Raw genomic sequence first — 11,130 nt, forward strand, 5'->3', positions numbered from 1 at the left:
TTTCAGAGGGAATTTTCTTAGCATCTCTCTGTATCTCTCCCAGGCATCATAAAGAGATTCATTATCTCCTTGTTTAAAGCCTTGGATGTCCAGTCTTAGCTGTGTCATCCGTTTTGGAGGGAAGTATTGATTCAGGAATTTTTCTGACAGCTGTTTCCATGTCCTTATGCTAGCCTTAGGTTGGTTATTTAACCACCTTTTAGCTTGGTCTTTTACAGCAAATGAAAACAGTAATAATCTGTAGATATCCTGATCTACTTCCTTATCATGTACTGTGTCAGCAATTTGTAAAAACTGTGCCAGAAACTCTGTAGGTTTTTCCTGTGGAAGACCGGAATACTGGCAACTTTGCTGCACCATGATAATGAGCTGAGGATTCAACTCAAAGCTACTGACTCCTATGGAGGGTATACAGATACTACTCCCATATGAAGCAGTAGTGGGGTTAGCATATGACCCCAGAGTCCTTCTGGACTGTTCATTTCCACTTATGTCCATGATGGAGAAAGGGAGATGATGCGGATTGCGATTAAAATATTTTTGTTTAAAACCAAAACTAAAACAAAATAAAATAAAATAAATGAAAAATTGACTATAATTTCAAAAATTAGAAGAAAAAGAAATAAAAGAAAATTAAAAACTAAATTAATTAATTAAAAAGATTTAAAAAAGATGTGGGTGAGGATTTTCGAAAAAAAATGAAGAGAAAGAAATTGGTTAGGAATTTTTGAAAAAGATATGTCTTAAAATTAAAGATACTTGTAAGAAAATAAAATAAAATAAAAAATGAAGAAAAGATATGAAAAAGATTTGATTTTAAGATTTGAGATTAGAAAAGATAAGATAAGCTAGGTAAGAGAAGATAAGGAATTTAAATTAAAAAGTTTTGAAATTTAAATTTTAAATTTGAAATGTTGAAAATTGAAATTTGAAATTTGAATTTTTGAATTTTCGAAAAAATCAACAATATAAGATAAGGATTTGAAAAAGATTTAAATTTTGAAAATATTTGATTTTTTAATTTTGAAATTTTGGAACTTGAAATTTGAAATTTGAAATAAGATAAGATAAAATTTTGAAAAAGGTATGATTTTTTTGAAAAAATTTGAATTTTGGAATTTTTAAAACTAAGATAAGATAAAATAGAAATTTTAAAATAAAAATCTGAATTTTTTTGAAAAATTTCGAAATATTTGCTCAAAAATAGTTAGAGAATATATTTTTTTTGATTTTTGAATTTTATGATGAAAAAGAAAAACACAGAAAAGACACACAACTTAAAATTTTTAGATCTAATGCTCCTTATTTTCGAAAATTTTGGAGGGAAAACACCAAGGAACACCAAACTTAAAAATTTTAAGATCAAAACACAAGGAAGACTCAAGAACACTTTGAAGACTCAAAAGAACACAAGAACATGAAGAAAGAACACCATACTTAAAATTTTTAGAAAACCATAGTAAAATTTTCAAAAACTAAATGAAAATTAACAAGAGAACACCAAATTTAAAAATCGACACAAGATTTAATCAAAGAAAAATTATTTTTGAAAAAGTTTTAAAAAGAAGATAGCCAATTACCAAGAACATAAGCACCACGCTCTAGCCAATTGAGCTATAAATTTAACGTGTTTTAATAAGGTATATAATAAATAATATATATATATATATATATATATATATATATATATATATATATATTTTAGATACTAATAATTCTAAAATGCACAAAAAAAACAAGAAAAATCACAAAACAAGAAAAACTAAAGATCAAGCAAGGAAAATAAACAAGAACAATTTGAAGATTAGGAAAGAACAATGAATACAATTTCGAAAATTTAAAAGAAAATAAAAACATGAAATTGACACCAAACTTAAAATATAAAACTAAACTCAAACAGAAAAACTCAATTATCAGTTTATAAAATTTTCAAAAAATTAAAAAGAGAAAATAAGGATTGAAAAAATTTCAACCAAAAATAATAATAGAAGACTCTAAACCAAAAAGAAAAATGTTTCCTAATCTAAGCAACAAAATAAACCGTCAGTTGTCCAAACTCGAACAATCCCCGGCAACGGCGCCAAAAATCTGGTGCACAAATTGTAAATCACACTTTTCACAACTCGTACCACTAACCAGCAAGTGCACTGGGTCGTCCAAGTAATACCTTACGTGAGTAAGGGTCGATCCCACGGAGATTGTCGGCTTGAAGCAAGCTATGGTTATTTTGTAAATCTTAGTCAGGAAATCAATGATAAGAGTGATTATATTTATGAAGAGTAAAAAGCATAAATTAAATAGTACTTGTTATGTAGTAATGGAGAATATGTTGGAGTTTTGGAGATGCTTTATCTTCTGAATCTCTGCTTTCCCCCTGTCTTCTTCTTCATGCACGCAAGGTTCCTCCTATGGCAAGCTATATGTTGGTAGATCACCGTTGTCAATGGCTACCATCCGTCCTCTCAGTGAAAATGGTCCAGGTGCGCTGCCACCGCACGGCTAATCATCTGTCGGTTCTCGATCATGTCGGAATAGGATCCACTGATCCTTGTGCGTCTGTCACTACGCCCAACACTCGCGAGTTTGAAGCTCGTCACAGTCATTCAATCCTTGAATCCTACTCGGAATACCATAGACAAGGTTTAGACTTTCCGGATTCTCAAGAATGCTGCCAATGGATTCTAGCTTATACCACGAAGATTCTGATTAAGGAATCCAAGAGATACTCATTCAATCGAAGGTAGAACGGACGTGGTTGTCAGTCACGCGTTCATAGATTGAGAATGGTGATGAATGTCACGGATCATCATATCCATCATATTGAAGTGCGAATGAACATCTTAGATAGAAACAAGCGTGTTTGAATAGAAAACAGAAATAATTGCATTAATTCATCGAGACACAGCAGAGCTCCTCACCCCCAACAATGGAGTTTAGAGACTCATGCCGTCAAAGAGTATAAAGTTCAGATCTAAAAATGTCATGAGGTACAAAATAAGTCTCTAAAAGTTGTTTAAATACTAAACTAGTAACCTAGGTTTACAGAAAATGAGTAAACTAAGATGGTTAGTGTAAAAATCCACTTCTGGGGCCCACTTGGTGTGTGCTAGGACTGAGACTTAAGCTTCTCACGTGCCTGGGCTGTTTCTGGAGTTGAACGCCAGGTTGTAACCTGTTTCTGGCGTTGAACTCCAACTTGTAACCTGTTTCTGGTGCTGAACGCCAGACTGCAACATGGAACTGGCGTTGAACGCTAGTTTACATTGTCTATCCTTGAGCAAAGTATGGACTATTAGAGTCTATCCTTTAACTCCAGAAAATCCATTCCGAGTGTAGAGAGGTCAGAATCTAACAGCATCAGCAGTCCTTTTTCAGCCTGAATAAGATTTTTGCTCAGTTCCCTCAATTTCAGCCAGAAAATACCTGAAATTACAGAAAAACACACAAACTCATAGTAAAGTCCAGAAATTTGATTTTTATTTAAAAACTAATAAAAATATATTAAAAAGTGACTAAAACATATTAAAACTACCTAAAAATAATGCTAAAAAGCGTATAAATTATCCGCTCATCACCCATTCATTTGATGCATTGTTAAGAGATATATCATAAGTTTTTAAGACTCCACCTTGAAATGAGTTCTTTCTTGGATTTCAGGTGAAAAGAGCAACAAAAGAGGAAGAAAGCAAGCAAAGGTACTGGACGTGTGAGTGGTGCGTGCCACTTCAAGCAAATGCCAGGATCTTTGATTGCACGTGGCACGCCACTGCTGGGCCCGCCACACCAGCTATAAGCTCCAGAAGAGGCCTTTGAAGAGTACTGTGGGCGTGGCATGCCAGGCAGAATGTCAAGAGAAGGTTTTCCAAGATCCACTATGGGCGTGGCATGCCACTGTTTGGGCATGGCACGCCAGTTATGTTGACCAGAGAGGGAACTCTAAGCTCAACAATGGGCATGGCATGTCACTGCCGGGCGTGGCACGCCAGCTTTATTTTCTAGAAGAGGGATTGTTGAGCTTCACTATGGGCGTGGCACACCAACTATACTTTCAGAGAAGAATCCTTGAACCTCACAATGGGCGTGGCACGCCAGTCATCTTGTCCAGAAGAAGGATTTCCAAAGTTCAAACAATGGGTGTGGCACGCCAGTTCAAGTGGCCAGAGAAGGAGCTTGTCACATTTATAAGGTCGTGGCACGCCAGGTCTAAGGCATGGCACGCCAGTACAATTGTCCAGAAGAGAAGGGAAGGAGCAGCTTCAATGGGCGTGCCACTTGGTACTATGGGCGTGGCACACCAAGCTTGTGAGCCCAATCCATCATCATGGGCATGCCACTTGAGTCCTAGGTGTGGCACGCCAGTTCACTTAATCAGAGAGGGTGATTGAAGACTCCAACAAGGGTGTGGCACGTCAGACCTGGGCGTGGCACGCCAGACCTGGGCGTGGCACGCAAGCCCAATTTTCCAGAAGAGAAGGGTCAAGACCTCATCGAGGGCGTGCCACTTGAGACTCTGGGCATGGCACGCCTAGCCAACCATCAATGGGCGTGGCACGCCGGTTCATTGAACTAGAAAGGAACATTTGTGCACCAACAAAGGCGTTGCCAACCTTCCAGAGAAGAAGATTGAAGATTTTAACGAGGGTGTGGCATGCCAGTTCAAATTCTCAGAGAAAGCGATGGAAGATTTCACTATGGGGCATGCTACTTGAGAGTTGGGTGTGGCACGCCAAGCCAAACATTATCATGGGCGTGCCACTTGAGAGCTGGGCGTGGCACGCCGCTCACACGCCACTCATATGCCACCAATGAATGGTTATTCTGTTTAGTTTTTAATTGTAATTTTCTTTTCTTTTTGTAATTTCTTATTTCTAGTAATAGGAGTAGTATAAATACCCCTTGAAGAGTACTGAAAAGGGGCTTAGAACTTTTACTTCACTTTACTTTACTTTCATCTTCTTCCATCTCTTGTACTCTCTCTCTAAGCTATGAGTAGCTAAACTCCCTCTCATTGAGGGAGGGAGCTATGTTGCACTTGATGGATTAATGATAGTGAATTTCTTCTTTTCCTCATCTCTCTTTGATTTGCTAGAAGGAATTTCGTTCTTCATGCTTAGCATTCAATTATCTTGGAAAAGAGATTGAATACAACTTGGGTTTCATGGGAACCTTGGAAGAGGAAACATGAAATCATACTTAAAATCCCTTCTCACATTGAGTAGATCTGCGTTTTGGGATTGGATATGGTGACATTAAATCTACCTACTACTTGGATCTATGAGGATGTGTGGTAAAATCAGGGACCAAGCTTATCTATTTTCTTGAGCAATTAGACCAAGAAATTGGCTGATTATCAAGATTTGAGAGATTAATTATCAAAGAATTGGGATTCAATCAATTATGATTGCCAAGAGGTCAATGAGTTGCATGATTGAAGATGAGATGAGCTGAAATTAATCCGGAGAAAGCAATATCTCCTAACCCCAATGAATCTTCCCCATTCTTATCTTCCCTATTCTTTATAGCTTTGTTTAATTTCTGTCAATCAACCCATTCCCCTTTTACAATTCAGTCATTTACATTTCTGTCATTTACATTCTAGCAATTTATCTTTATGCTTTTTACATTCGAGCACTTTACTGCTTTCTTTATCTTCAGGTCCTTTACAATTCTGTCATTTACTTTTTTGTACTCAACACTTATTCTTGATTAGCTTAACTAAATTACCCTGTAACTAAAGTTGTTCAATCAATCAATCCTCGTGGGATCGACCTTACTCTCAGTGAGTTTTTACTTGACGATAATTCGGTATACTTTTCGAATGAGTTATTGTAGTGATACAGTAAATTTCCACCATGAATTTTATGGCGCCGTTGCTGGGGATTGATTCTGAATTGACAATGATTAAGTTGATGGGTGCTTAGATCAGGCCTTTTCTTTATTTTGTAATCAATTTAATTTCAGTTCTTCAATAGTTCTTATTTTTTTTAGCACTTGAATTTGCAATTATTCATTGTATATATTACCATTCTAATAGAGGTACACTAACTGTTTGATGCTTACCAATTTTGACATACCCACCCATCTACCAAGAGGGTGTTCATTCGTGCTTTGGATTGTGTTGCGTTGTGTATGATAGGGAGGAGAGGAGCTGTATCCTCCTATGATTCTGAACCTGAGAGGACATTTCTAAGACTGAAAAGAGAGGTAGTGGCAAGAGGAAAAAGAGTAGTTGGTGAAAAAGAAGAAGAAGAGAATTCAACCCAAAACATGGAAGATGAAGTACACAATTATCAAGAGGAGGTTGATAATCATGCTCCCCCACAAGAACGAAGAGTACTAGGCTCCTTTATCAATCTCAACCCTGGGAATTGTGGGAGCAGCATCTTGAAACCAACCATACATGCCAACAACATTGAGCTTAAACCACAGCTAATCATCCTTGTTCAGAATAGCTGCTCATTTGGGGGAAATGCTCAAGAAGATCCAAACCAACATCTGACCACCTTCCTGAGAATCTGTGACACAGTGAAAGCTAATGGCGTTCACCCTAACACTTATAGACTGCTTTGTTCCCCTTTTCTTTTAGGGACAAAGCATCGAAGTGGCTCGAATCCTTCTCGAATGAGAGTTTGACAACTTGGGAAGAAGTGATGAATAAGTTCCTGGCTAAATTCTACCCTCCCCAAAGAGTTATCAAGTTGAGAATTGAGGTACAAACCTTCAGGCAACAAGATGGAAAGACTCTCTATGAAGCCTAGGAAAGGTACAAAGAGCTGACAAGGAGATGTCCTCCGGATATGTTTAACGAGTGGTTGCAGCTGCACATTTTCTATGAAGGATTGTCTCAAGAGGCAAAGAAGGCCTTAGATCACTATTCAGGAGGTTCCCTCAATACCAAAAAGACAATTGAAGAGGCCATAGACATCATAGAAACTGTGGCCAATAATGAGTACTTCTATGCATCTGATAGGAATCTAAGGAGGGAAATGATAGAGCTAAATCAGATGGATGCTCTGCTGGCTCAGAACAAGGTGATCACAGCCCAACTTACAGCTCTCACCAAGTAAATGGAGAAGAATCAGGTCTCAGCAATAAACACTCAAGCACCAATGCAAGAAGGAGCTAGCTCAGAAGCTGAATATGATTGGGAGTAGGCCAACTATGTGAACAATCCACCTAGACAACCATATGACCCCCATGCTAAAACCTACAATCCAGGTTGGAAGAACAACCCAAACTTTGGGTAGGAAAACCAACAAACCCAACCCCAAGATCACAAGCCATACCACTCTAACCAGTACAACAACCCCAACCATCAACCAAACAATCATAGATCCTACCGCAACTCACATAATGACCCCTTCTATCCCAATCAACAATCACACAACAACCACCCTCAAAATCCAATCAATTGCAATATATCATCTTCAACTTCACAACCATGCAATGACAGTGACAAATTTGCAAGGTTGGAAGCCATGATTGCAAGGATGGCAGAAGATGTTTGATAAATCACTTTTTCATGGTTTATATTGTGTTTTATTTGTGTGGTTTTATCATGATCTTTGCCCACTTATTCATTAAATAAGCATGCATTTATATTTCCTTCCTAAAGATGTTTTATGGTTGAAAACTTGCTTCCTAGAGGCTTTTAATTATGTATTTTATTTCTCCCTTATTCCATTCGATGCTGTGATCTGTGTGTTAAGTGTTTCAGGCTTTATAGGGCATGAATGAGTTGGAGATTGGAAGGGAAGCCTGCAAAAATGGAAGGAACACAAGAAATTGAGGAGATGACCAGCGAGAAGCGACGCGGCCGCATGGATGATGCGACCGCGCGGAAGAGAGCAATTTACAGCGACGCGGCCGCATGGACGACGCGTCCGCGTGGCAAAGCAAAAACGCGAATGACGCGTCCGCATGAGCGACGCGATCGCGTGACGTGCGCGATCTGCATAATCTGCAGAATTCGCTGGGGGCGATTTTGGGCCCTATTTTGACCCAGTTTTCGGCCCAGAACAGCAGACTAGAGCCAGAGAATATGTAGAAACCAGGAACGACATTCATTTCGCATAGTTTTAGTTTTTAGATCTAGTTTTACTCCTCCTCTAGGTTTTCTCTCTACACATTCATAGTTTTTAGGATAGGTTATTTTCATTGTTTTTGCATTGGGATATTGAGAAGAGTTATTTGCCTCATCAAGACTTCGACATTCTAGTTCGTTCTCTTCACTTGTCTCTTACTCTTCCATATTCCTTAATTTTATTTGATTTTACGATTGGATTATTTTAGCTTTTATTAATATAAGAATTACTTTTGCTTTTAATTAATCTTTTCATCATTACTTATCATGTCTTTCTTTAATTCCTACGTTGATGCTATGAATTTTACATTTACAATGAGTGAGTAGTTCCCTAACTTGATGGGGAGTTGATTGAAAGGAACCCTTGAGCGGAATGTTCAAGAGAAAGGTTGTAATTGAGTTTATTGTTGGCTTGCTCTCTAGTTCCTAACACCAATCCTCCCAAGAGTGGATTGGAAATTGTGGATAGAACAACATACCAACTTGTTTGACCTCCCCTTACTTAGTAAAGGATAACTAAACGTAATAATTTTCAATTGTCAATTAATCTTGAGAGTATTCCATCAAGAATAGGGCTTCCATGTAATCAACTCCTAGTCAAGGTTTTTATTTAAATTTATATAAATTCTCCAATTTAATTTTCTGCCATTCAATCAAATATTTTTGAAAACATTTTGATTAATAAAATAGCACCCTTTCCTGCAACTCGTTGGGAGACGACCTGGGACTCATACTCCCAGTATTTTAATTTTATTTTCTGTGACACCCTTCTAAATTGATAAGGCAGATTTTTGGCGAGTTAAGAACTATACTTGCAACATATATATTTTAACAATTTTTAATTTGCTAATTTCTGCCCACATCAATTTTTGGCGCCGTTGCCGGGGAGTTGCAATAGAGTGCTATAGTTGTTAATTGGAATTTATTTATTTGCATTTTTATTTTATTTTGCTATTATGAGCTTCTTGTTTCTTTCGTTAGATGACGCGTTCACTTCCTGATCCAAGCTTGCCAATATTCGATCCTGAGATTGAAAGAACTATTTCACGAATAAGGCAAGCTAGGCGTCGGTTAGTCTTCTCTGAGGACGGATTTGAAACGCCATTTGAGGAAGAAACCAGCACCCGTTCTACTGATTCGGTTGTTTTATGTACAGGTAACATGGCAGCAGCCAGAAGAGTTACTATTCAGGAGGCTGGAGCCCCTGATTTTTCAATGCAACCGTTCCAAGTGCATCATCCAGCGGTGGCTACAGATTTTAAAATAAAGACCGCACTGCTCAATTTGATGCCTAAGTTTCATGGCTTACCTGCTCAAGAGCCCATCAAGCACCTGAGAGATTTTCAGGCAGCCTGCTCTACTGTCAGGCGTGATGGTGCGAATGAAACTTCAATTTTGCTGAAAGCCTTCCCGTTCTCTCTTGAGGGAAAGGCAAGAGAGTGGTACTACACTTAACCCGCAGCAACTGTATCCAACTAAGATACACTCAGAAGAGAGTTTTTGGAAAAGTTCTTTCCAGCTGAAGTTACTGATAAACTGAGAAAAGACATTTCCATGATTGTTCAGGATGAATCCGAGACGCTTTATGAGTACTGGGAGTGCTTCAATAATCTTCTGGAAGCATGCCCCCACCATATGATTGACAAGATAGTGTTACTCGGATATGTCACATAGGGCATGAGGCCCCAAGATAAGACCACATTGGAAAGTGCCAGCAATGGGTCTATGAAGAAGTACAAGACCACTGATGAGGCGTGACAATTGATAAGTGATTTAGCTGAATCTACTAGGAATCACAGGCAGAAACAAAGCCATTCAAAAGCCGTTGCAGAAGTATTCTCTAGTAGAGAGACTGCTGCTCTAACTCAGAGTATCTGTGAAATGACTAACTTGCTGAAGCAAATGCAATTGAATCAACAACAAGTTCAACAAGCTCAACCTTCTCCAGCACAACAAAATCAACAGTTAGTCCCAAAAAGAGTCTGCGGAATCTGTGCAGATTACAGCCATTATACTGATGAGTGTCCGCAGCTCCAGTAGGAAGACAACACCGTGGCAGCCACTCATAACTTCTATAACTGCTCCAACCAAGGGTACAATTAAGGTGGCAATTACAACCATGGATGGCTGGACAATTCTAACCAGAATTAGAGGGACAACAATAACAGAGGAGGCAGAGATAATCAGGGAAATCAGAGGTGGAATAATAACAACAACAGGCAGCAGAATCAGAATCAGAATCCAAATCAAAATCAGCCTTACAGAGCACCTCACCTGAGGCAACCCCAAAGACCACAGAATACCCAACAGCAGACCTCTCAATTTACTTATCCTTCTTCATCTGCCAATGATGACTTACTACAATCTATTGAGCGGAGACACCAGACCATGGAAAACAACATTAATGCCACTCTAAATGGTCTGACTGCTACCCTGCAGGCTCTTGTCTCCCAGATTGGATCAATGACTAACTCTAATAATCAACCATCGAGCTCCAGTGGAATCTCCTCTCAACCATTACCCAATCCCAAGGATGGTATCAATGCTATCACCCTGAGGTCCGGAACCACACTGCAGGAGAGGAATCAGGAGGAGCCAAGCCCACCAGAACACACCTCAGCTGAAGAGGTAGTGGAAATAGAAGATGTTGAAGAAAAAGAGGACATACAGGACACGACTGAAGAAGAAGAAGTGCAACCACAGGAGGAGGCACCAAATGGCGCAGACACTGCAGAAGACACCACTCCCATTCCATTTCTACAACTTGTAAGGAAGCCCAGGAAGCAGCTGGAACCTGATCCCAAAATGGTAGAGATATTCAAAAAGGTTGAGGTAACTGTTCCCTTTTTTGATGTCATTCAACAGGTACCTAAGTATGCAAAGTTTCTAAAAGATCTATGTATCCATAAAGACAAAATTAATGAATTAGAAACTATTCCCTTAGGAAGTTCCATATATGCTTTAATGGGAGGTTTACCTGAAAGTGTAGTGACCCAGGTCCTTGCATGGTTAATTGTATTATAGGTGGTGTAGTATTTTCTGATTGC

This window comes from Arachis ipaensis, chromosome B5, assembly GCF_059453495.1.
Source record: "Arachis ipaensis isolate K30076 ecotype BB chromosome B5, ASM5945349v1, whole genome shotgun sequence".
NCBI classification, from domain to species: domain Eukaryota; kingdom Viridiplantae; phylum Streptophyta; class Magnoliopsida; order Fabales; family Fabaceae; genus Arachis; species Arachis ipaensis.